Source organism: Rhinolophus ferrumequinum, chromosome 9 (assembly GCF_004115265.2).
Source record: "Rhinolophus ferrumequinum isolate MPI-CBG mRhiFer1 chromosome 9, mRhiFer1_v1.p, whole genome shotgun sequence".
Lineage (NCBI taxonomy): Eukaryota > Metazoa > Chordata > Mammalia > Chiroptera > Rhinolophidae > Rhinolophus > Rhinolophus ferrumequinum.
This window is the reverse complement of record NC_046292.1, coordinates 14890375-14918110: the sequence shown is the minus strand read 5'-3', so window position 1 is coordinate 14918110 and position 27736 is coordinate 14890375. Positions and strand designations below refer to the sequence as shown.

Here is a 27736-nt window from a genome sequence, read left to right as displayed (position 1 = left end):
GAAAGGGTTATCTGCTAACTTGATCAATCCTTTATGAAAATCCCTCACTCTGATCTCAAAGAGTTTAAATTAAATTTCGTATTTGTAGCCAGAGGATTAGGAATGTTACAAAAAGGGCTGTAATTCATCTGTTTGTTTGTTTTTTTTAATTTTATTTTTTAAATTTATTGGGGTGACAATTGTTAGTAAAATTACATAGATTTCAGGTGTGCAATTCTGTATCACATCATCCATAAATTACACTGTGTGTTCACCACCCAGAGTCAGTTCCCCTTCCATCACCATATATTTGATCCCCCTTACCCTCATCTCCCACCCCCCAACCCCTTTACCCTCTGGTAACCACTAAATTACGTTCCCCAGATTAATTTTCAAACCCGTGGCCATCCTGTGGTCACCGACTGCCCTCCAATCCCCTCACCCTCCTCCCCACCCCCCACCCCTCCCGCCCATCTAGCAACCCTGTTTTTCCTCTTTGTCTCCAAAACTGTTTCTGATTAGTTCATTCACTTATTCTTTTCTTTAGATTCCGCAAATAAGTGAGATCATATGGTACTTATCTTTCTCTATCTGACTTATTTCACTTAACATAATGTTCTCTAGGTCCATCCATGTTGTTGCAAATGGTAAGATTTCTTTCTTCTTTATGGCTGCGTAATACTCCATTGTATAAATGTACCAGTTTCTTAATCCAGTCATCTACCGATGGACATTTTGGTTGTTTCCATGTCTTAGCTATTGTGTATAGTGCTGCAATAAACATAGGAGTGCATAAAGATTTTTGAATTGAAGTTTTGGATTTCTCCGGATAGATACCTAGGAGTGGAATTACTGGATCATAGGGTAGTTCCATTTTCAGATTTTTGAGATACCTCCATACTGTTTTCCATAGTGGCTGCACTAATCTGCAATCCCACCAACAGTGCACAAGCGTTCCCTTTTCTCCACATCCGCGCCAGCACTTGTTGTTTGTTGATTTATTGATGATAGCCATTTTGACTGGGGTGAGGTGGTATCTCATTGTGGTTTTTATTTGCATTTCTCTGGTGGTTAGTGAGGTTGAGCATTTCTTCATATGTCTGTTTGCCATCTGTATGTCCTTTTTAGAAAAATGTCTCTTCAAGTCCTCTGCCCATTTTTTAATTGGATCGTTTGTTTTTTTGGAGTTGAGTTGAGTGAGTTTTTCATAGATTTGTGATATTAATCCCTTATCAGATATATCACTGGCAAATATCTTTTCCCATTCAGTAGGATCCCTTCTTGTTTTATTGATGGTTTCCTTTGCTGTGAAAAAACTTTTTAGTTTGATATAATCCCACATGTTTATTTTTTCTCTTACTTCCCTCGAGCGAGGGTATATATCAGTAAAAATCTTACTCCGGGTAATGTCTGAGAAGTTTCTTCCTATATTTTCTTCTAGGTATTTTATGGTTTCAGATCTTACATTTAAGTCTTTAAGCCATTTTGAATTTATTTTTGTATATGGTATAAGGAGGTGGTCCAGCTTCATTTTTTTGCATGTGTCTGTCCAGGTTTCCCAGCACCATTTATTGAATAGACTGTCTTTATTCCATCGTACATTCTTGCTTCCATTGTCGTAGATTAAATGGCCATACAGGCGTGGATTTATTTCTGGACTCTCTATTCTGTTCCATTGATCTATGTGGCTGTTTTTATGCCAGTACCATGCTGTTTTGATTACTGTAGCCTAGTAGTATAATTTGAAGTCAGGTATTGTTATACCTCCCACTTTGTTCTTATTTCTCAAGATTGCCTTTGCTATTCGGGGTCTTTTATGGTCCCATATAAATTTTAGGATTATATGTTCTATTTCTGTGAAAAACGACGTTGGCAGTTTGATAGGAATTGCATTGAATATGTATATTGCCTTAGGCAGTATGGACATTTTAACTATATTAATTCTTCTTATCCATGAACATGATATGTGTTTCCATCTATTTATATCTTCCTTCATTCCTTTCTTCAGTGTCTTATAATTTTCTGAGTACAGATCTTTTACTTCTTTGGTTAAATTTATTCCCAGGTATTTTATAGTCTTTGGAGCGATTGTAAATGGGATTGTTTTTTTAATTTCTCCTTCTGATGTTTTATTATTGGTATATACAAATGCAACTGATTTCTGAATATTAATTTTGTATCCTGCTACTTTACTAAATTCATCTATCAGCTCTAATAGCTTCTTGGTGGAGTCTTTAGGGTTCTCTATATATAGTATCATATCATCTGCATACAATCATCTCTGTTTTAAGAGACAAAATAACATTACTTACTCATACAACAAATATTTATGAAGTCTCTAAGATGCCCAAGGAAGACAGTGTAGAGTAGCGGCCAACGACAGAAGCTTTCGAGCCAAGCAGATCCCCTCAGCTCATGTCCCTTCTTGTGCGACTCTGGCCAAGCTACGTAACCTTTCTTTAAGACTTTGTTTCTTAGCATTAACATCATAGGTTGTAAGAATTACTTGGTTACTCGTTTATACGGCACTTAACACTCAAATATGAGCTCTTTTTTTTCATTGTGAAGTAACGCAGGTAAGCAGTCAATTTAGAATGTGATTATCTAGGCAATCTTGTACAGGATACTGCATTTATAGTCCATCAAAGTGCTAAGTGAAAACCAAATCGTGTACCCTAAAAATAAAATGTGGTTTTGGAACATAATACACAAGGCAAATTTTTGCTTTCAAAAAAAAAATGACGGAAACAATAAGAAACAAGACTTCTATGTCTAGGCCAATACCTACCAAAATTTAACATGTACTTTCTTTGACCTGGCAATTCCATTTCTAAGACTTTATCCAAGCATGCAAAGAGGTAGGTACAAGGATATTTACCACAGGCCTTGCTTGTAGGAGCAAGACTAGAAACTACCTACATAAAAAGACTATACCAACAGGAGACTGGTAAACTAGGTTATAATACAAAGGAATATTATTCAACTATTAAAAAGAATGAGCCTGTTACGGACTGAGTTGTGTCCCTCACACCCCAAAAATTGATATTTTGAAGTCCTAACCCCCAATACCTCAGAATATGACTGACTGTATTTGGAGATAGGGCCGTTAAAGAATTAAGGTAAGATGAAGTCACACTGGTGGGCCCTAATCCAGTATGACTGGTGGCCTAATAAGGAGAAAAAGAGGGAATGAAGATCCTAAAAGTGGGCCATGTATAAACCAAAGACAGAAGCCCTCAGAGGAAACTAAACCCTGACAACACCTTGATCTTGGACTTCTAGCCTCCAGAACTGTCAGGAAATAAATTTCTGTTTGAATCACCCAATATAGTACTTTGTTATGGCAGCCCTAGCAAACTAACACAGGGCCAATATGAACAGCTCCGAAATATATTAAGTTTTTAAAAATGTGCAGAACAATGTGTGTAACATGGCAACTTATGTGAGGTTTTTTTTAATGGAGAGGAGATATATATGTACTTACAGGTGCAGAGAATATCTACAGAGACACATATCTGCTAGGTAACTAACAGTGGCTGCTTTTGGGAAGGGGATATGGGTGCGTGGAATGGGGAGTTATTTTTCACTGTATTCTCTTTTGTACTTAAGTTTTCACCATGTGCATGTAGTATTTCCTTTAAATTTAAAAACAAAACTATCTACTGAAATGAAAAGGTCTCCAAGACATATTCAACAATTAAGAAAAACACTGCCAGCAAACCCAGTCTAACAGCTAACAAGTCCTGATAAACCAAACTCACCAAAGTCCTCGATCTACATGTATTTTATAAGCACAGGCAGTTTTTTAATGCCCTACACATGTATTTTAAGGGCCATAAAAATATTCACATCACTTGTCTCAATAATTCTACTTCATTCACTTCATTTAGTAATGCAATGTAAATCACTCTACTAATGTAGTTCAACAATTAAAACATTTTTATCCCTCTTTAAAAAAAATAAATACCACTTCAGATAATTTATCCAAAATGAAGAAAATAATTCATCAAGAAACAATGGAATGCTATACCATTAAAACAGTTAATGCAACATAAAAAATGAATAAGTAACAACATACCCCAGGATGAAATTATATACATATTACAAATAGTTGTGAAGATGACCAATACAGCTAACACAAAGTTATTAAAAACATATACTACCACTGTTAAAATTTTGTGGTCTAATGTGTAAAAAACAAATGCAAAGAGAGTTTAACAGGAGCATGCTAGTGTGTGTGTGTTAAAGAACAAGACCAAGCACCTAACCAATCTTACCCAATCTTCACTGCATCAGGACACAAGACCTAGAGCTTGTTACAAGAGGTTCCTGTTCTTCCAAGAAACAACTCTATTCACTGTAAAAGTCAGCAAGATATTTAAATGCCTATTATAGTACTATATTGGTTAAGACAGAAACCCTGCCTTCAAAGGCCTTCAAAATATTTCAATAAATTACTGAATGCCTACTCTGTGCCAAACACCATGCTAGATAGCTTGCCATGCATCACCTGGTATATTTTGCTGGTTATTAGCAGAAGAGGCTAACACAATTTGTAGTAGTCTGATTGCTACAAAATTACACTACAAGTACCATAGATTTTCAAAAGAACAATAAATATGAGAGTGGTCTAGAAGAATATGAGAAAAAATCTCTAATTAGATGGAATATCAGGAAGAAAGGCACAAGTACTGTCAACCTGAAAAGTGGAAGAAACAAACAAAAAAACTGGATGAGTCCAAGTCATTAAAGATTGAAAGCGGAGTTTTAATTTAATCTGGGTGGCAAACAGGTGGCTACCATTTCTTATCTATGAAAAGTTTTTTTTAGGAATATCAATCTTGTGCCTGTATTCCAAGGCAGCCTGCAAAGATAACCAGATATAGCAAAGGAACTCAACTAAAAAACTACTTTAATAATCCGAGACTTAAATGAAGGACCTGCACTAGGTTATTAGCATGAAAATACAGAACAAATAGTTGACCAGTTTGAAAGTGGAGGGTGGTTTGCTTAAGGAGGTAGTAAGTTATGAGGAAGTTTTTTAGTCTGGGATATTAGATAGGTTTGTACCACAGACAAATGGAGAAGTTAGAAAAAAATCTCAAGATCAAGTTATTATGTTCTTAAAGCATTCTTGTAAGAAAACAGCCTTTTCAGAATCAATACACAAATTCTGTCCTAAGTCTATCAAGGATGAAATCACAGGCCAACCTGTATCAGAAATCCTACATACAAGCATACATTGCTGCAAAAAATAAGTCACTATACTACCTAGGCAACACACACTGTAAAATGAGTGACAGGCTAAGAACCTTTCTTTGAAAGGTTACCAGGTGAGATGCGAACTACAAAACTAACCATGATCATTTAGACTTCCTTCGTTATATCTAATGAGGCAGAGGTACCTACATTCAGATTCTCAGTCTGTTTTATAAACTACAAACCATTTTTTAAAGAACACAAAACAAGATCACCAAGATTCTGAATCATTGCAGTCTACCAATTTTGATGTAAAATCTGTTGTTTTGGGGGTAAACACCTACAGAAGCATTCAAGCATGTGCCGTTTCCCGGAAAAGAAGACCTAGCCGGAACATCAGCTCTACTGCGTCTTTTGGAGCAAAAATTAATATAAGACCCGGTCTTATATTACGTTATATAAGACCTGGTCTTACATTATATTAAAATAAGACCCGGGTCTTAAATTAATTTTTGCTCCAAAAGGTGCATTAGAGCTGATGGTCCGGCTAGGTCTTATTTTTAGGGAAACCACCGTACTTGAAGAAACAACTGGACAAAGAATGGTAAGAGATGCTGTAACAGTTGCACCAAAGTCTGTCAATACAGCTGGCATGACTGCAGATGTTTCAGTTTGGTTGCATAGCAGTTGAGTAACTGTATATATAGTTCTATCCGCTACAAGAGATTGAGAGAAACAAAAACAACAAAGATAGTTTTAAAGACTGAAAAATAACCACTATGTGTTGGCAACAAATCTGCCTTTTCAAGCACCATTTGAAACCAAGGCCAGCACCATCAGAGCACAAACTTCTGCCCTGACTACCAACTGTCTACGGAAATTATACACATGCACCGTATTTTGGGAAATTAAGCTCCTGTAATGGTACTCCAGATGCATTACGGAATCGATTGGCTTAATGTCTACTTTTAAAGATTTTATATAAAAGTTAGTGCAACAGTACTTATGTTTCTGATAGAAAGTGATCACAGTTGTGTCCTCTATCTAGAATTCTCTTGCCTGCATGGCTCGCTCATTCACATCCTCTACGAGGTCTTCACTCAAATGTCATTTTGGAGCTAGAACTCCTGTGACTACCTTATTTTTAAAATGCAATCCAAATTCTATCAAACCCTGAAGCACTCCATCGTTCCCCACAACCAGCCCTCCCTCATTTTCCTCCAGTTCTTCATTTTTCTCCAAACACTAATCTCCAACTCACACCCCAGTATGTAAACTTCATGTGGGGACAGAAATTTGTTTTGGTCTGTTTTATTCACTGCTATGTCCCCAATACCTAGAACAGTGACTGTCATACAGCATGCAAAGGGTTGCTGAATTCATGAATAAGATAGTATGGGTTAGAGATGCACCAAGAAGAAAAACATGTTTCTGGACTCAGAATATACCCTTCAATGGGTCCTTTAGGTTCCTAAACCCTCTACTACTATCTGGATAAAGAACAACAACAAAAAACAATTTCATACCCTTTTGAAAGACAAAAATCCTACTCCAAAGTCCTAAGTCCACAGCCTGAACTAGCTAGCTAAGTAGTTAACACCAAGTATTTAAAGACACCCAGTATCATTTTCAGGATAAATAATCCATCATCATAAGCAATTCTATTCTATTCTGGGAATGCACAATTTTAAACTATCAAAAAAGACACTTTCCTAGAAAAAGCAGGATCCCCAAAAACTACGTGTATCACATCATGTTTGCAAGTGTATCAGTGACATAGTTAATGTAACCAATCTTACACTCAATGTAATTACACATTTAACTATAATTAAAATGTGCCTCTAATTTTGAAACAATTCAGATTTAAATCAATTAAATAGTGCATAATGAATTCAAACATCACCTAATTGCCAAAGAATTATCTCCAGAATCTAGGTCTTCACAAAAATCTTTGCCACTGATTAGCTCTATTTTAAAAGCTGCTTCTTTGTCATAGATTTTAGTTTGTTTGGTTTTTGTGGGGGTGTTTTTTGGGGGAGGACGTTAAAATTTTGTAAAGAATCACCTTATCTTCATATTTAAAAAAGAGAGAGCGTGAGACCCAGAGAGGTGGATTTATATTTTATATGAGTAGAAATGATATCAATTTTGCTAAAAGAAAGTAGCACAAGAAAGTTGGTATCAGCCGAAAAACTTTTGGATCTTCAACACGTCACATCCAAGACATGAATTGATTTTGATCCTGAAGAAAAATTACTCAATTACCAAATAATAGTAATTTTTTTAATGAACTAATAAGACAGCTCAACCTAAACCCCTAACCGCAATCCTGATACTCAAAATTACGGTACGTCTTTCCTCACTCCCCACTTCTCTCGGATAATTGTAACACAGATATAAATTAAAGAATTTTTCCGTTCCTGGCTCTGATTTAACCAGAACCAAGGACAAGTTTTTAGGAGAACTTTTCTTCATTTCCATGTAATATATGCAACTAGGAAAAAAAATTAATCTAAAAGGTGGGATGGGGTGAGAGGACTGGGTAGTATGTGTGACACAGGAAGAAAAAGCAAAAGAAATATGTCAAATTATAAAATACAAAGAATTTGTAATTACTCCTACAACACTTTTTGTTTATGTGAACAATTATTTTTTTTTAAAAAAATTACTTGAGCAGCAAATAAAACAGTTAAGAATTATATGACTTTCAGAACATTAAAATACTGGCTTTGAAATTACTGCAAGCTTTTCAGAATACTGGAAAACAATAAAATACTCAAACTAGAATAATCACTGATCTAAGAACAGAGGAAACTGGAGACGGTGACTCCATTTCAGAAGTTTCCCTCGCAGCCACTGGACAATCAATTTCCCAGTCCCTAATATTGGTCAGCTTCTCCCTCCCAATACATTGCCCCGCTTTTAAGTTGAGATGGAGCTATTCCCCCATAGATACCCCAAAGATGTATTTTATATATAATATGCTCAGTTCCATAGATACCCCAAAGATGTATTTTATATATAACATGCTCAGAAATTGCAAATTAGCAATTTCTATACAACAGCTGTTGAATGGGGCTTAGGTCACAGCAAGAATAGATAATGCGTGGCCTCTGCTGAAGTCTCTACCATTAATTCACCTGCCTCAGGAACTTGAGAAAATGTTTCCCATTTTTCTACCCACAGTAAACACCGGCCACACCAACAGCCCGTGAACCTAACGGAGATTAATAAACCACCAGACATCAGTGTCTCCCAGTCCATTTTCTCAAAACTTTAAAAGGTGTCCCATGGAGGGAAGGGGAAGGAAGCTCCGTCAAACAAGTGTAAGAAACACTGAATTAAACAGATTCTCTCATGACTAACTTCTCTGAGCCTTTAATAAACATATACAGTATGAATTTCCAAGATGGAAATATAGTAAGTAGGGTTTCCAACTAATGTGACACCCACCCCCATGGAAACATCTTTCAGGTATTCTGAAACACAGTAAAGAAACAACACAGTAATTTTATACTCTTAAAATTAAAAATTATGCACTACCCCACCTCTTCTGGTTTTATAAACTCTTAGAACGATCTAACACTCCCTTTGGCCCTATGGTGAGTAGAATAAATAAATAACCTAAAATAATTCAAACATTTCCATAGCTTGTATCTTGTACTATTTATACTATTTGTACACCTTCTGAAACAAATGGGGGTTATTTTAGTGATTTAAACCCTAGCAGTCTAATACTTATAGGAACTGTCCATTTTTTCCTAGTTATCTGATATGAAAATTTACGTTTCAAAATCTAGTAATTTTAAAATCTGTTACTGTTAATCTTAAACTCCACAATAAAAATATGGTTTTCTGGGAAAGCAATAAATGATAAAGATGGTTTAATTCCACTGCAGAAGATTCTAAAATTGAGCTCCTCTCAAATAGCATTCAGCTAGTAAAACAAGTACTAGTAGCTCAAATAAAGTTGTATTAGCAATGAAAATCCCTTAAACTACAGATAACAATTTTGTTAAGAAACTTTACTCTTTTACTTCCTACTCCTCTTCATCTGCTTTAAAAGATTTAAAAGCAAACAAAAAAAACTAGTACAAGTATTCTTAAATTGCCAACCAACAAAGCAAATGGATTGCAGGTAAAATCTCGTTTATGTTTTCTTCTACAAAATTTATCCTCTTCTCATACTCAACACAGTACTCTTTTATTCCACCTCTACCTCTCCCTCTAGTTTAATTTGTTCTTCATTTGATCTGTTCTGAATCTCTTTTGTTTCCACAGGATAATCTTTTTAGCTGAAAAGGATGGTTGTGGTTTAAAATCCAATAATAGGTGGCTTCATACTGCCACTTGGGACACGGAATGGACACAGGGCTGTCTGATATATTGATCCTCCAGCTCTCCTGCAGGACACCTGCAATCAGCCAGGAGCAGCCTCATCCATTTACTCCCTTGTGGCATACAAATAGTTTTCTGTCTGCCTTTATTTCCAAAGGGTTAGGAAAGACTACTCTAGAATATACATTGCACAATAATAGCACTGGTGAATTTCTCCTACACCGGAGAAATACCGGAGTGCCAAAAAAATGTAATGTATACAAGACTTGTATTCATCTTTTGTTATCTGTATACGTATATTGAGTACATGTTACAATTTTAATGGTTTTTTCCTTTCTTAAAATGTGTATACATTTTTTTGGCACCCTCTGTAGTTTAAGAAAAAAAGGGAAAAGTTATTAAAACTTCAATCTAGTCCTTAAAAATAGCAATAATTTTTCAATATGGCAGCTAAGACTAGAGTTTTATTATTTTATTAAGAGTCAATATCATTGTAATTGCATGGTGTCACATGGGTACTAGACTTATCAGAGTGATCACTTCATTAAGTTATATAAATGTCTAATCACTATGTTGTAAACCTGGAACTAATAATACAATAGTGTATGTCAAACTATATGAAAAACTAAAAAAAATTTCTTGAAAAACATTTTCCCTTGAAATTGGACATGGTTTATTTTAGTAAAGAAAGAAAACATTTTTACATCTGACCAGCTAAATGCCAACTGTGTATTTCACCTGTTTTCATAACCAGTAGTTATATGAATGATCCTGATCATATGCTCTTCATAAAAATTAGTTTCCAATAAGATGTCATTTGAGTTCAAATGTGTAATTGATATACTAAACTAAACTAGAATTGAAGATTATCTAGTTACTACTAAGTGGCAATGACATTTGAATAACTAACAACACATTGTTTTTCCTGATAATGAGCACAAGCGTAAGTCGATTCTGCACGATAGGCAAGAAACTACCTTTCCTTTAAAAACTAAATAGGTTTCACATTCACTTTAAGATGATGCTCCTCGCAATAAACTCAGTTACACTGCCTACGAGAAAGCAGGTTATACTTAAGAAGGGGGAAAAGCAAGAATAAATTCTGCACATTGTTTCTGAAATTCCTTAAGACATCACTCTGGCAGTCCTGAAGAGGGTGCTTCAAACTTTAATGTGCATGAAAGTCAGGTGGGGATCTTTTTAAAACACAGATTCTGATTCAGTAGGATTGGGATGGAGTCTGAGATTCCTAATGAGCTCCAAGGTGATGCTTATGCTGCTGGTCCATAGACCATACGCTGCGGTACTCCGGACCTTTACACTCTTGCTTCTAAGACACTGGTTAAGATAACGCATAAAAATTTAAAGCAGACAACAATTTCCACTTCATTTAATAATTTAAATGGTTTCGTGAGATTAATCTGGGGTAGAGGTGGTTATTAACATCCTGATGTTTGGGGGAAATGCAGACAGCTTCTCAAAGGTGGGGGCCTAAGAGATAATAATAAGAGCAAACACCTACACAGCATTATGTGCTTCACAGGGGTTAACTGATCTGATTCTCAGAACGCTGGGAGACAGGGACTATTGCTAGCCATTTTATACAGAGGTAAACCTGAGCACAAAGACTGCATACAGCCAATAAACGGCAGAGCCAGGATTTGAACCTAGACAGTCAGGTTCTAGAGTCTACACTTTTAATCACTATACTAGGTAGGAGTATCTCTCTCAAGTCTACACAGCAGAATTAAAATGGCAAATCATAATGGCTTACTCTTGGAGAAAACGATACAACTGTTAAAAGTGTGGTGTGATGCTTGAATACCACGACTAAATAATACGTAGTTTTTTGCTATATCAGAAATTGTACTGAACTTCAGCGTAACAGCTAAATATTTGAGAAAAATATTTCAATGGGACACCATTTTGGTGGCAGAAACCTGGTTTCACTTCATGAAATAAGCAGTTTAAGACCAATGTCCCAGGGGCAGCTAGTGAAGGAGAGTAGACATAGCTGAAATGACAAGTAATAAAAATTGCTTTAGCAAAAACATTTTGGACTGAAGAGATGAGTAACTAAAAGTAGAAACTGGGAAGACACAAAACATAACATGGCCAGGAATTTGATACTGTCCAGTAGAGGGGGAAAAAACAGCAAAAATAAGCTGCTGTTTGCAAACAAAGATATAGAGGAAGGAAACAAATACTAAAATCTGAATAATTTCTAAGAGTATAAGAACTGATCATCAGAAGATTTTCTAAGCAACAGTAAACTGTCCAGATAGTATTAGCTGCAGAAGATACTACATTAAACAGATGGATGTAGTCAAACAAAAGATTAGTAATCATCACTTCAATAAACCCAAATATATGGATTCGGCTGAGCAAGCACAAAAGAAGTCTCAGGAAACACAGTACACAGGCATACAGAATATGCAGAAAGAGAAAGTTAAGCCTCAGACATCATCAAATTCATTCGACAAGCATTTCTTGAGACCTACTACGGTGTTTCCCCGAAAATAAGACCTAGCCGGACAATCAGCTCTAATGAGTCTTTTGGAGCAAAAATTAGTATAAGACCCGGTCTTATTTTACTATAAAACTGGGTCTTATACAACATAACATAATACCGGGTCTTATATTAATTTTTGCTCCAAAAGACTCATTAGAGCTGATTGTCCAGCTAGGTCTTATTTTGGGGGACACATGGTATGTGTTTGGCATATTCTAGGTGCTAGAGATACAGGAATGACCATGCCAGGTCAAAGCCTGCCCTCATAGAACTTACATTCTAGTAGGTGAAACTAATAGATTTGGAAGAGAATATTGAACATTGAAGGCCTAGAATTAAGCCCTTTATTATAGGAGGATTATAGATCTATTTATGGGAAGTAAGTTAAAATATTAACCCTCCTTGTCCTGAAGAGGCCCTGTAGCCTGAAATGCTTCTCATTAAGTGTTCCTCAACCACTCAAAAAACAGCCTAATACATGCATTTAAAATGTACCTACCAGTAAAAGTACAATTTGACTTTTATTTCCAAGAATGCCTATAAATACTGCTCCCAGACAATCACAATAAACTGTACTTCAAAACTTTCCAAATGTGACAGCTCTTGGATCAAAACATTACTATAACCATTTTAAAAATAACTAGAAATGCTTTTCTAATAGACCATAAAATTTAAGTGGAAAAAAGTATCCAAATAAAACAAATCTTGATGTTACAAAAAAAGTCAAGATTTGATCTTAGTGGGCTTTAAAAATCTCACTGATGTTTAAGTCCTGACTACCCTAGGCTGTAACACCTGTCTTATTTCCCAAAAAATTAAATTTAACTGAGTACGGTCGTTGGTTGTTATGTGAAAATATTTTAAGAGGATGCGATACCTTTTAGGTCATGAAGAAATTACTGGAAAAGAGCTCACTTTTAATATTCAATTAATTGTCAATCTCAACTCCTTGCTTCAGTCTAAACACTGTAAACTCAAGACTATTCTGCTATATTTTAAAAGGAAGGATACAAATTGATGTATGTGTAATTCAACTTCTTAAATGTGGAAGACTCGAGAAATAAGGCAGCAGATAAGTGTTCCATTTTTATATTCTTAAAAAGAGATTATGGCAAATGTATTTGAAGATCCAAGCTCCACACCTATCCAATCTACAACACCTAGACTACAGAAAGCTGATTTAAACCTAACCCTACCACTTCTTTAAGTGTTTCTTAACAAGCAACCCCTTCTTTCTATACAAATGAGAAACAATAGGAAAGTGCTTGTTCCAACAAGAACTTATAACAATGCATTACACAACTGATCTCATTTGCTTTACAATGCTAACATTTTTCTGTGCTACTGTATACCCTGTAGTCAATGAAGGATGTACCTTACATTTTGGGGAACAAATACTGGGATCCCAAATGGCTTAAAAATGTCACTCGAGTTTTTTTCGGTTGAAAATCCAAACCTTGTTTTTAATTACAAAACTAAAAGTGTCTAGCAAGCAAAGATTAGGCATAAAATGAACTGATTCTCTTTTCACCACACTCTTGTCCCAAAAAGGGCACGTGAATCAACTTAAATATGTAGTCTGCATCTAAGTCAGATGGGAGAAGTTAAACAGTCGGGAAAAGTCATTTTGGACCAAAGAGATGCTTCCACAAATAAATTCATTTCATTCGAGTACAAAAGGATCTTTCAAGTTATCGCCTACACAAGTAGCTGTAGAAGGTGTTGTTTTGCGCTGTACTCCCTGGCAGAAACTAATCTTGAGATTTTAAACCTTCCTGGCTTTTAGGTGCATTTGAGACGGCCGGGATTTGAAAAGATCACCTCTGAATATGATGTAGGAAGCAGGCAGGATATTCAACTAAGGCTGAAAAATGCTGTCTTAATTTGATGAGTCCCTGACTTGCAGGAGTTAAAACTCTCACTCCTTATATTGCGGTGACGTAATCTTCCACACTGCATTTCTCTTGGACTTAAAGGGGGGGAAAACAAAACGAACAAAGAAAATATCCCCCTAGTAAGAGGAATTAAGCAAGTGGCCAAACGACAGTTTCGGGAGGTGGTTAGGTAACTCCCTGAAAAGGAAGCTTCGGTTGAATAGGCAGGAAGATTGAGTTGGAGAAGCAAACGGAAATGGCATGAGAAACTCAGCCTAAGGCAAAAATAAAGGCGACTGGAGAAACCACGACCAGGCCCGCCGAGCCCGTTCGAAGCGTCGGGCGGCGAGGCCGCAGAGGAGAGCGCGTCGCAGCCAAAGCCGGGGCGGCCGACGAGCCGCCCCCTCCCCGGCCACCACTTCCCCGCCGCGCCAGCAATTCCGCTCCCCTCCCCCCGCCCGCCGCAAAATGTCCGCGGCCGCGCCGGGCGAAGCAGGAAGTCGAAGCCGGAGCGCAGGGGGCAGACCCAGGCCGGCAGCCCAGGCCACCGACACTTCGTTCGGCCTGTGCACCCGCCAGCGGCTCCAAGGCCCAGGCCCACGGCGCCCCGGCCTGCCGTCCGCCCTCGGAGCCGGCCGGGGGGAGGGGAGCCCGGGCTGCCGAGATGGGTGTGACCCCTTCCTTCCGCCGCAGCCCGGTGACAGCCCGGCCCCGCCCGCGCCCTCAGGCCAGCACCCCGCGCCCCCGCCGCGCTCCTCTCTGGGGAGCGGGCGCCCCCCGCCTTCCCCTTCGCGACCCTCTCCCCTCCACTGCCCGAAGGAACCCGGACTCGCGTTCCCCCGGACGGAGCAGCGCGAGCTGGCCACCACCCCACCCCACCCCCCCGCGCCCCGCGCTCTTCGGCCTCCCGGGATCCCAGAGGCGGGTTATCCCCGCGGACGGGAGAGGCTGGGGGCGGCGGGGCCAGGACCACGGAGACGCCGCTCCCGCGGGGAGCCTCGGGCCCCGCACTCACCTCAGCTTCTCGCCGGGGCGTTGGCAGCACTGCGCGGGGTCTCCTCGACTGCCGGACAGGGGCACGCGCCTGACGTCAGCACGCAGGCGACGCACGGTTGGGTACCCGCGGAAGTGGGAGGAACCGGGAGGCCAGCAGAGGCCGAGGCGGGGCTTGAATTCATCCCCCGCCCAGGCTCGGACAGTCTAACGCGCACGCGCCGCTCAGCGCCGCTTTCTTGTCTGTGGCTGATCTTCGTACGTCTCTCTCTCATGGTTGTTACGTATTTGTAATAATACTGTAAGCAGTCGTTTGCAGAGCGCTTTTGATCCTTGCAACTTTGTGAAGCAAAGTACTATTATCCCTATTTTGCATAGAAGACGGAGGATACTCAAAGGGTGAGAGTGACTTGCCCGAGACCACTGCAGGTGGATGGTCCAGACTCCCCAGGCCTGTGGGTCCGCCGCGGCATGAGAGCTGTTCTCATCTCTGCCTACACCCGTGTCCCTCGTTCCAGGTGTATATTCTTCTTTCGGTTTAGACACTTCCTCCCCACAGCAAGGCCTTGCACTCACTGTTGCCCCTGCCTGTCACCAGCCCTTTCGTTGGCTCTCAGCCATTCCTGATCATCCTATCCTCACAGCACCTGTTTATCATCTGTCTTCCCTGTGAGTGTGCAAGCTTTGGGAAAATGGCAACCTTCACTGTCATATTCTCGTATGTTTCCCAGTGTTAGAGGAAAACAGCTTATCTTAATAGTTCATTTATTGATGACTACCAAGCATATTTGGCCAACAAAGACACGTTTCCAATATATTTGATTTAATAGTCACATTTTCTTTGGGACTTATTAATTACCCAAGAAGAATAACTACATTTTTGAGTGTTTAGGTATGGTGCTAACAACTTTGGGTGTAATAGTAGCTAATTTAATACTCAACAACCATTTTATGAGTGAAGAACTAGAACCCCCATTTATTGATATATGAACTGAGGCTCAGAGGTGTTGGGAACGAGCCAAAGTTGCCAAGGCAGGAGGTGGCAGAGCTGGGACTTGGACCCAGGAAGCTGGCTCTAGTTGACAACTACATTATCATACTACCCAGCAGGCTTATTATAGACAAACCAAACAATAAGCTTCAGTTGTAGTCCTACACCTAATAATACCAACTATTAACATTTTGGTGTACACTTCAGATATTTATTTACGCTCGTATATATATGTGTGCATACACACACACATCTATTGCGCAAAAACATTGTAATCTGCCTTTCTCTCTAAAAACTACATTGTGAACATCTTTCCATGTCAAATAAAGCATTATTTGTAAAGGCTGTATGCTAATGTATGGGCGTTACAATATTTACCCAATCTCCTCTATTGGAATTTAGGTTATTTGGGGCTATTATAAATTTTTTGACTATTGTAAAAACGCATCAGCTTAGTTTCTTAAACTTCAGGGAAAAGTGGTTGTGTTTTCTCCACTGCAAGGCCAGTTGGCAGTGACCTTTCCTTCATCCCGTCTCACAATCCCATGAATGTCCCCAGACAATGTCTGCCCTTTCCATCAGCAGCAATATCTTGATGGGGTGTCACCCAACAGCTTGGCTTTTCCTGCCTTTATTCTGAGGACACTTGGTCGTCACTTGGTCTATTAGCACTTGGTCTATTATGTTGCCAGGTTTTTGGCAGAGGGGTCCACCACCACCTCCTCACAGCCCCAAAAGGCAGTAGCATTACTACTTAACCCCAGTCTACCCCTTCCCTTGCTGCTGGCCCTCCCAGACACCCGTGCCCCACCCCCTCCACAGCCCCATTTGCTACAGCTGCCTCGTATTAACAGGCAGGGCAGCTTGGGGGTTGCCAGCACCCCTTCCCCTGTGGTTACCAGCCCAGTGCCCATTCCTCCTTCTTCTGGTCACAGCACTTCCATTTCTCCTGGAGCAGCCCCACCCCCATTCTCAATCCAAGTGGTTCTAGAGGAAATGACTTAACTCCCGCCCCTTTGGCCAATCACTGCATTTTAGAGAGCCCTCTTGCCAGAGCATTTCAACAATGGGCATAGGACCCCATAAACCCCAACAAGAGTCAATTTGGGGACTTTGGCCAGAAGTGTCCAGTTGAATGAATCTATCTGCTGAGGGCAACGTGTAAGCATGGCACTGCTGGCAGCCATCTTCCCACTGCAAAGAAAGAGACTGCCTGAGAATGAGATGAAGACAGAGGGGGAAAATTGAGCTGAGAGATGGAGACAGTGAAACCAAGTTCCAGTGGCGTCGTTTGAGCCCTTGGATTCTGTTTTGCTTCAATTTCCAGTCACACTAGCCAATAAATTCCCTGTACTGCCTGAGCCAGGTTGAGTAGGTTTCTCTCACAACTGCAAGACTCTTGATGAATCACTCTGCCACCCCTGCCCCCCATGTCTGTTCCTTTGTGGTACTTGCCACCACCCTCTATGTAAATGGTTCCCAAATCTCTACCTCCTCCAGTCCTTATTCCCATCCCCATTTCCAAATTTTCAGCTACTAAGAAGTCCCATCAGCACCACTGAAATCATCTTCCAGTTGCCACCTGCTCTAACTTCTATGGTGCCCATATCCACTTTGGGTCCCTGCACCCTTATTCATCTGGGGACTCCCAACCTTTTCTGCACCATAGATCCCACAAAATTATCCACTTTCTAGATGTTTCCTTTGAGAATCTTTTAACTCATTTTATATAGCACAACCTTCATCTTTCCAGATCTCAGCTCTTATTAAGTCACTTCCTGGCTAACAAACCCCCAGTGTTTTCTCCTTCATCCTCAAAATAAAATGCAAAGTCCTTTAGCCAGGAATTTTGTGTTCTCCATGATCTAGCACCAACTTGCCTTTCCAAAGTTCTTTCCTTTTCCCTTCTGTATTAGGGTTCTCCAGAGGAATAGAACCAATAGAAAAGATCTGTGTCTTTATCTATCCACATCTATTGACCTTTCTATCTATCTACCCATATATATATATACGACTCACACAACTATAGAGGCTGATAAATCCCAAGATCTGCTGGGTGAGTTGGCAAGTTAGTGACCCAGGAAAGGTGACGGTGTAGTTCCAGTCCACATTCTAGGGCCTGAGAACCAGAAGAGCCAATGTCTCAGTGGCAGTCCAATGACCCCCAGGCTGCCCTGCCTGTTAATACTGCCCTGCCTGTTAATTCCTCAAGACCCAGGAAAAACCAATGTTTCAGTTTTAGTCCAAAGCCAAACAAAGGAGTTTGTTCTATCCAAGCCTTCAACTGATTGGACGAGGCCCACCACATTAGAGAGAGCAGTCTGCAGTACTCAGTCTACCAATCCCAATGTTAATCTCACCCCAAAACACCCACACAGACACACGCAGAATAACGTTTGACCAAATATCTGGGCACCCCATGGCCCAGTCAAATTGACATATAGAATTAACCATCACACAACTTATGCTGTAGCTAGACTGAATTACTTAGTTTAGTGCCATGTGCAGGTACCATGATTTCTTGCCTCTGTGCCCTGCTCATGCTGTTCCCTTTGTTTAGAACACCTTTCCCACTCACCCATCCTAGCTGTCAAGTCCCACTCTCCTTGCTACCATGAACTGTCCCTTTTGCCAACACTGTCCTGTGTCCTTTCCCACCTGTTCCTCTGCAGATTCAGTGGTTCCCTTCTCTGTCTGCCAAACTCCTATTCTCTCTGAAGCCTTCCCTGACAACCCCAGGCACCAAGCATCCCTATTACACTTTGTATTTCAAGCATACTTTATTGGGATCATTTATATCTGTGCTAACACAACCATGAGGCCGTGAGCAGGCAGAGATCTTATCTTATTCATTTTTGTATCCTTTGACCTAATTTCCTGGCACACTGCCAGCCTTCAAAAACGTTTGATACATAATGCATGAATGAATGCAGTGCCACCTCTTCCACAAAGCCTGCTCGGCTCTCAGCTGCCAAAAGCGATCTCTGCCTTTTCGAAACTCCCATAGCACTTCTCTGGGGACTTCTTGAGGCCCTTGCCCTGTTCTGTCATGTGTCTCCATGCTGTTTCTGCCCTACTGCAAACTCCCGGGGGCACGCGCGGTTTGGGATGCATCTCCGTGCCCTTCACCATATTCCTCAGGTGCCTTAAACAGAGGGAGCGCTGAAACAGGCTGAAAGAGAGAATCCGCCAAAGTGCATTCTTTGTCAAACGCCGAAGTCCGCAAATCCACCACCATCACCCCAGGCCGTACCAAGATTTCTGAAAGAAGAGGGGGCTCCATGTTGAAGAGGCTCTCTTTCGAGGTCTTCAGTCTTAGGATTTGAGAAAATCCTAATTTAAGACTTTCCGTGTGATTCCCAGGCGTTAAAACTATAAAGAAAAGCCAAGAAGTGATTATTATAAAAAATCCGGCTACTGGCTGCCTCTAAGGGAGGTTGTCACCTGGGAGGGATTGGGGGGGCGGGTGTGCAGGGGCGATGCTCTATTTCATGACCTGAGTGATGATTACACAGATGTCTGCTTTGTAATTACTCACTGTACTGTACGTTTGTGTTAATGGGATTTTTCTAATAATATTTCATAGAAATGAAGGTTAAAAATAATTCAATAGAACAAAAATAAAGTCTCACTGTTGTTACTAAAAGGTTGGTATGTCAATTCCTATCACTTAAGAACTAAGCCTACCCTTCCATGCTGACCTACTGGCTAGTCTTTCCCTCCTGTGGCTGATGATGGCCCAGACGTTGTCAGCAGCCCCACTGTGCTGCTAGGACTCCAGATGTGCTCCTGGTTTGGCCTGTCACACCCTCAGGGGCTAGAGCAGCGGCAGCTGCTGCAGTCAGTCTCCTCCACCACTCCGACACCATCCCCACCCCTTCTGCAGCCCCTCCTGCTGCTCAGCCTCCCTCCTCCCCTTTGTGCCACATCAGTACACCTGTCCGGGGACCTCGACCCTTCTAGGTGTCAGGGAAAGAAGAGGAACTGACCGAACCTGTTTCCTTCTTGCCTTTTCTACAAGTGGCCCAGGCTTGCCTCCTTCATCTCTGTTACACATCTCTGGTGGAGATAATCTGGGTCACTGTCACTGAAGAAGGGTGGATGACATGGGATAGGGGAGAGAAGAGTCTAGAAATAACCGAGCAACTCCATCCCCATCCGGCAGGGTTTAGTAAGAACCCAGAGGTACATACGTAGCACAGTGATGAAGTTTGAACTTGAAAACTATCACTATGTGAACCAATTGGTCACGGGCAGTTGTGACCAATTGCAGAAACAGTTTCCAGGCGCTGGGCCTCACGTGGAAAGGTGCTGGCTCGGTTATTAGATGGCCATCAGCTGTAACCAGTTGGCCATTAGCCACTATTGTTTTGTATATAACTGCCATGGCTACGCTAGCAAGCGCGGATCGTGGTTAGCAAGTGCGGATTGCGGATGGTGTGGATCCTATTTCCTGTGTCTCGCCCAGCCACCAGCGAGACTGTGGTGCAGGAAGACCCCTTGTTGGGGTATTGGCAGATGTTAGTTTCTTGTGTCTTGACTGGCCACCATTGAGAAAATAGTGGTATGGACCCCCTATCTATGGCTCTGTTGGTGTTCCTTTTCGGCCTCACCATATCCTGCGTTCACCTGCCGGAAGTGGGAACTGAGACCCTGCATTACACCAATATTCAACAGTTAGTGAGCGTCTATTATGTGCTCAGTACCTCGGATGCAAACGTGACCAATACACACCTGCTTAACCCCTTTGATGGCTTCTCCTGGCTTTTGTCCATCTCTCCAACCTCCTCTGGACCATGCACTCACTCCCTAGGCTCCAGTCATGCTTCCCTCTTTGTTGTTCTGACATATTGAGCTTACTGCGCTCCTCAGAGCCTTGTACTTGCAGGTCTCACTTCTGCTCTGCACATGCCTGCTCCTTTGTACCCTGCAAGTAGGTCTTTGCTTAACTATCACCTCTTCAAGAAGACCTCTTCCCCACCCAGCTTAAGCGGCACCCCCACCTATCACATCACACTGCTTTATTTCCTTCATAGTGCTTATCACCATCCCAAATGATCTCACCTCTTTATTTTTCTTATTATCTGTCTCCTCCCAGTAAAAAGGAAATTCAGGGGTCTTCTTCACCACTGTACCCTCAGTGCTAGAATATAGTGCAATCTCAATAAATATCTGTTGAAGAAATACAGTGAATAAAGACCCAATCCCTACTTAAGGAATTAAGGTCTCACAGTGGGACAAACAATAACCAAAATAATTGCTAGGATAAGAACATGAACAGGGAACTAAGGGAATAAAAAAGCAGAGTACTCACAATAACTATGCCTAACACTTATTAAGTACTTCCTATGTTCCGGGTATTGTTCTAAGTATTTAATATGTCTTATCTCACTTGAAATTCACAAGAACTCTGGAATATAGAAACTAGGATCTCCAATCAAAATGAGGCGTGAAGAGGTTGTTAGTAACACTCGCCGAAAGTCATACAGCTGGTAAGTAGAGGAGCTGGGATTCAAACCCAGAGCTGATCAGGGAAGATTTCTCAAAGGAGCCAGGTCTGATCTGAGTCTAGAGGACTTGCACAGACTGGCCAGGCCAGGGTGGGGCACGCTGTAAGAACAGAAAACTTCCTGGCAGAAAGGTGTGCCCAGGTACACAGGCATAGAAAAGCAGTAGGTCCAGGGGATAGGTGAATCTCTCAGACATAATGTTGAACACAAAAAGCCAGACACAAAAGGGTATATACTGTATGATTCCATTTGGTGCAGAAACAGGCAACACTACTCTAGGGCAACAGATTATCATAATAGCAGTTACTTTCAGAGGGGTAATGACTAGGAAAGCACATGAGACGTCTGGAGTGCTGGTTAGAGTATCTTCATCTGGAAGGTGGTTATAGGGGTATGTCCACTTTGTAAAATTAAGAATTGTACACTGTACAGGATGTTTACGAGTAAATTTTTAAAAAGTAAAGATCACCACAGTAGCATTCACCTAAAAACCGAAACACTTGTGATTTTTTTTTTAAGAAGTGTAGAATTTTTTTGATGATGAGGTTCAATGCCTGCGAATAAGGTAAGCAACAAGAAGGATGGGGAAGAGGGGGACATAAGACAGGATTCTATGTGTGGAAATTAGGAAGGAGAAGATGGGGCTGTTTGAGAAGGGCTAAGAAGAAGAGGATCAAAGCGACAGCTGCGAAAGAATCACTAACTGGATCTTCCCCTAGCCAAGCAGTCAGATACGACAGCATTTATTGAATGTTCCTGTGCTTCCGAGGCTGTGCTAGCATGACTCTAGCAGGGAGTAAGACAGGTGTGGGAACCGAAGCTCAGAGAGGTGACATGACTTGTCTGAGATCACACACTTCGTAAGTGCTGGAGCTATCTCTGCTAGAAACAACCTGTTTGTGCTCCAAAGGCAAGGCTCCAAAACACTAAGTGTTGGCCCCAGTTGAAGGCGGAGTTTGGGCCGAGAGGAAGTGAAGGGGAGGCCATGGCTGCTTTGGTGGTGTTGGTGGCTTCCTGCCCAGGAGACACACCCAGCTCCAAAATCACCATTCTGGGCAGTCAGGTTGTTGCTAGGCACCGAGGGGGCCCTTGGGCTTTCAAGCAGAGCCAGCACAGGGCTGTTAACCTCACCTCATTGCAAGGTGAAGTGCAGAGCAGAGAGGGAAGCCAGACACCCAAGTGAAACCTAAGTGAAGGCTTCCCTTTTTTCTTTGGTTTTATTTTCACTGCCATCCCAGTCCTTACATGTAGGAATGAACAATCTCACTCCCTGTCCCTCCCCAAGGTAACACTTAATGGTCTCCCATGAACTCGAGTTATGTGTGTTCACTAGAAGGAAACACCTGAAAACAGGGAACCACCATGTGTCTCCTACAAAAATCAAACTGTTCCTTGAGGATCAGCCACAGGCAGGCCCCGTGTTGGAGATCAGGAACATGAGAGATTGTCTTCCTGGAGCTCACAATGTGCCTGGGGACACACACTAGATGCTGCATTGCAGTGTGATACTGAGAATAGTGCACAGCACATGGGGTACACAATACACCTGGGTGCCAGAAACATGACAAAAATGCAAGCAAGTGGTCACTTTGGTCCATATTGCTCAAGCAGGAGTTTGCCGTCATCAGAAGTGTCTGGACGCTGATGGGAACCACTTTGAGCACCTCTTGTAATTGCAGAAGTCAAACGTGACTTGTATTCATCTTTCGTTATCAGTATATATCATTACAATTTTAAGTTTTTTCCTTTCTTAAAAATGTGTGTACCTTTCTTGGCACCCTCTGTCTACTTGCTGAATGAACAGGGACTGAGAGAGGAGTAAAGCTGAGGCGCTATCAGCGCTCACAGGAGGGCTTCAGATGCCGATCAAGGCAGACATCAAAGATGGCCATGCCTCTGTGCGTCATACAGAATGAATAGGAGTGGGCTGGCAGAGATTGGGGGAGGGGCATTCCAGGCCAAGGAAAAATGTTCAATAAATGCATGGCAGTGGGTGGAAAATGTTTAGCAAAATAGTCAAGTCATTGTCAAGTGCATTGTACGAGGACCGAGCTGCTTGTGGAAACGAACCACACGTGATGCCCCTGGGAAGGCCAATTACACTTGAATTCTCCAGCCACCATCACCATCAGAGTGGACTCCTCGTGGCCCCCTCCCCCCTCCTGGGGTTGGCCTCTTTTCCAGCAGCCAGCGCCTGGCACCCACTCACTGCTCAGGGAGTAGCTGCCCAACAGATGACATATTTTTCCGTGGCACCAGCCAGTTGCTAGCAACCTCATATTACCTTGTGGTCCCAACACTGACTTTCACCAGCAGCCATCTGACAGGAATGGCTAACTAGATGACATATTTCGGTAACTAGATGACATTATTCTTTTGCAGAGTTTGAGAGTCAATATAATCACAAAGGAAAAATCAAGACACGAGACATTTTAGAAACAATGCCCTCTGGTTCCTCCATTGTCCTCTTCCTTCCCTATCACTCGCAGAACTAAAAGCTGTCAGGGTTCTTTAGAACTGGGATCTATCTTGACTCAAGAAATTACAATGACAGACACTGGTGGTAACTGGGTAGTGCCAACCAAGAGAGAAAGCACAGGAATAATCTCAGGGAGTGGCAACAGAGACAGGGAATTACTGTACTCCCAAATCCCTAGAGCCCTTGAAACAAAGGAGTTGGTTTACTCTTTGATACTCAGGCAGTGTGACCTTGCAGCAAGGGCATGGGGCTAGAGCCAGATGAAATGGAGATGAACTCCAGCTTCTCCTCTTACTGGGTTTGTTTGGGGTAAGGAATCTCATTTGTAAATTCACTTCCATGAGAAAGAGCTGGTACCGCAGGGTTTCTGAAACAGCGTGCTGGGCAATTGTGAATTATACCAATTCTGGTTTTAGAAAGTGAGGTTCGAGTCCTGGCTCTGTCACTTAGCTCTCTAAACCTCACTTATGCTTTGGAGGTTTGACTCCATACCTAAATAGTCTACCGCGTATTTTGTACTGGGAAGTATTAGGCTAGGTATTAGTCATACAAAGAAATACTGCTAAAAAAAAAGTTTTTAAATAAAAAAAAATTTGAAAGCAAAAGTCCTCTAAGGCTTGTTGGGCAAGAAAAAATATATATACTAAACATGCATAATATATATTTTGTATAAATCAGAAAGAGATGTATGCACACACACGTGTGTATGTATTTGCTTACATATGTATAATTCATATTTTTCTGGAAGGTACATAAACTGTTAATGGGAAAAGAGCCTTTAAATGTTCCTTTTATACCCTTCTGTACTGTTGGACTTTTCTGTCCACATGCAAATATATCTTTTACTTTAAAAAATGTCAGTAGGAGTTACCTAGGTAGTGAGTTTATGCACCATTTTTGTTTTTTTCATACTTTTTCTGTATCAACTGAATCAAAGAAATGTTCTTTTAAATTGTACCGTGTTTCCCCGAAAATAAGACCTAGTTCTAATGTGTCTAATATAAGACCCAGTCTTATTTGACTATAAGACCGGGTATAATATAATATAATATAATATAATATAATACTGGGTCTTATATTAATTTTTGCTTCAAAAGACACATTAGAACTGATGGTCCGGCTAGATCTTATTTTCGGGGAAACACGGTTAAGATAAAGATTAAAATAGCACAGGAAGAAAGATTTTGCACAGATTCTCAGGAGACACTTGTTAAATTAACATTTCCAAACATGACGGAAAAAGCCCAAGACCAGGGCTCAGGTTCTAGCTCCATGACTATTAGCCATGTTGCTTATCTCAGGGTCATCTGTGGCACGTCTGTGATGAATTCTACTAACTCACTGGTTCTCAGGGCACATTTGCCCTGAGGGAACATTGAGCAACATCTAGAGACATTTTTGGTTGTCACACCTAGGGTGGAGCTAGTGGCATCTAGTTAGTAGAGGCTAGGGATGCTACAAAAGATACTGTAATGCGTAGGACAACACCCACAAAAATTATCTGGCCCCAAAGCGCCATGGTTGAAAAAAATCTGTGCTAAGTTCACTCAATCCAGGAAAGCTCAGCTGCCTTGCCATGAAGTACTTAAGGTGAAGACCTTTTGGTCTTTTACTTGCATGCAAAATTCTAGATCATTGAAACAGCTAAGAAACTGGTGCAGGCTGGGAAATCCCTGAACACCAGGAATTCCTGATCCCTGCAGACCAAAGGAAATACCTTCAGAATGTTCTGGAGATACTAGGACTCTATCAGGGTTACTAATTCATTTGTCAATGTTAAGTTTACTCCTAGAATTAAGAATAGGAAAGCTTAGCTTGTCAATAAGAAGCACAGTTCACTTGTCTGTATGTTCACTATTCCCCAAACATTACACAGGCCTTTCCATTCCCATGCTTTGCCCAAGATAAGCCTTCTGTCCAGTGATCTCCTACTCCTCGAGTTCAATTAAAATGTCACTTCCCTAACTTGGCTATTTCCTCTTCTTTGCTTTTAACATACTTAAAAAAAAAAAAGGGAAATGTGTTTTCTTAGTGCTATTTCAAAACCAGATACCAAAAGGAAGACTAGCTTTACCCTAACATTTCTAACAATATATTTTGGTGGCTTTTTCCTCTCTCCTGAAAAGCTATACATTTCCTTAAAACTAGGTTTTATATTTGTATTCTAGCATCTAGAGCAGTCCCCAAAAGCATAGGAAGTACTAAACAAACACCAGCAGCATGGAGCTAGTCAGCCCCCAACCCAAAAATATTAGGTGCAAATTGGCACCAAGTTTGTTATAGTCGCAGGTCTACAAATCCAAGCGCCAAGCCACAGAGGCACACAGTTTCCTCAGACTGGACCATGCCGGGCAACCAGCTGCTGTTTAATCTCTGTCACAACCACAGCTACTGCTCTGTCTCAACTGTCACCCAAAGTACAGGTCTCCATCCGCAGAGAGCCAGGATGACCTGTTTCAGGAAGAGCAGAACAGAACTGTCCGACAGCTCCCAAGTTAGTTCTCTAGCAAGAAGACAAGCTATAGAACAAAGGTGATGGAAATGGAGAAAGAGCAAATCAAAAAGCTGTAAGAGTTACTCACCTCTTATGACCCTGTTTTGTCCGGTTTAAATTCTGACTTTGAAAACAAAGGGCAGGCCTGTTCCTATTTCCCAGCTCGGCAAACACCGCATTCACGGCTCACCTCCATTCTTGATCACTATCTCACCTTGCTCAAATGCTGACTAAGAGCTTGGTAAACTACCACAGGGTATTTCTATGAAGGACCAAACTTTAGTGTTTCAAGGACATCCCAAAGGAGTTACTGGTGGGGTTACAGAAGCTCCCACTCATGCCACCACAACAAGAATCCAGAAATCTGAAAGTTAAAGCAATTATCTCTTTGGATACATAAAAACAATATATTAAAGCATGTCACAAAATGCAAAAAAGGAGGCATTCAGCAGAGCAAAAACAAGTAGCAGGCTGACTGTCCTAACAGGAGGGCAGAGAAACTCCTTCTGGAGTTCACAGTCCCAGGAAACAGAGCTGCCTCAGGCAAAAAGAGGTCCAGACATGGGTAGTGATGGATTCTTATTACAAGTAGTCAAAGGCAAGCTCAAAGAAAACCTAGGCTCAGATTTCCCATGATTGCAGTTGGATCTTGCAACAATTAGAACCTTTGGTTACATCTCACATGTAGGGTGACCAAGCAAACAGTGAATCTTAGCCAGTGATTCTGACCCCCAGCTGACATCTCTGCGCCCGAGCTCTGAGCTCCTCGGGCAGAACAGCCTGGAACGGCTCCTCCTCCAGCGTTTCCACAGTCTGCTCCTTTGTGTGAATATCAGGTCTCAGCCACTGCCCAGCAAGGTCCTGGAGACATCTGAGGACATCCCTGGGCCCAGCTGCATCCTCAGTGTGGAACTTTCCGAATCTCTGCCTGGAAGCCGAGGGGTTGGGAGGATTCCTTCGAGGCATGGTCTCAACATCGTCAACACGGTCTTCATCAAGGCTCTCCAGTGGACGCCTCGAAGGCTCCTGGGGAACCCAGACCTGGGGAGCCACTATTAGAACAACTTCTGGCTTCTCAGCCATCGTGTCATGTGTTGGTAACATTATTTGATCAATCTGGACTACTCTATTCTTTGTGTCTCTGGGTATCGTTTTGTTTCCATTCTAGAACTCTGGAAGGATGATGCAGACTCCTAGGAACAAAAGAGAAAAGTCAGGGTCAGCAACAACAGACCTCAAAGACCATTAAAACCACCCTGATCTCACGGATCAGGTCCAGACCCAGGTTCCATCAGCTTTCCGTTCTTAACAGATTTTCTTAATAAAGCTACTAAAAATTCTATTTTTGTTTCCTCTTGCTGGATCGA

The 27736-nt window shown here is 41.4% G+C and overlaps 1 protein-coding gene and 1 pseudogene across 2 annotated transcripts in view; both read right to left on the bottom strand.

Annotated features, from left to right (window-relative positions):
- CDC42 (cell division cycle 42) overlaps positions 1 to 15041 on the bottom strand; it is a 38795-nt gene extending 23754 nt beyond the window's left edge. The window contains exon 1 of one of the 2 annotated variants that reach the window (XM_033114342.1): positions 14918 to 15041. The gene's annotated coding sequence lies outside the window, so the exon portion shown is untranslated. The remainder of the gene's footprint in view (positions 1 to 14917) is intronic. The other variant, XM_033114341.1, reaches the window with a different exon arrangement.
- A 2914-nt stretch (positions 15042 to 17955) lies between these two features.
- LOC117026769 (zinc finger and SCAN domain-containing protein 22-like) lies at positions 17956 to 27532 on the bottom strand (annotated as a pseudogene).
- Between the last annotated feature and the right edge of the window lie 204 nt (positions 27533 to 27736).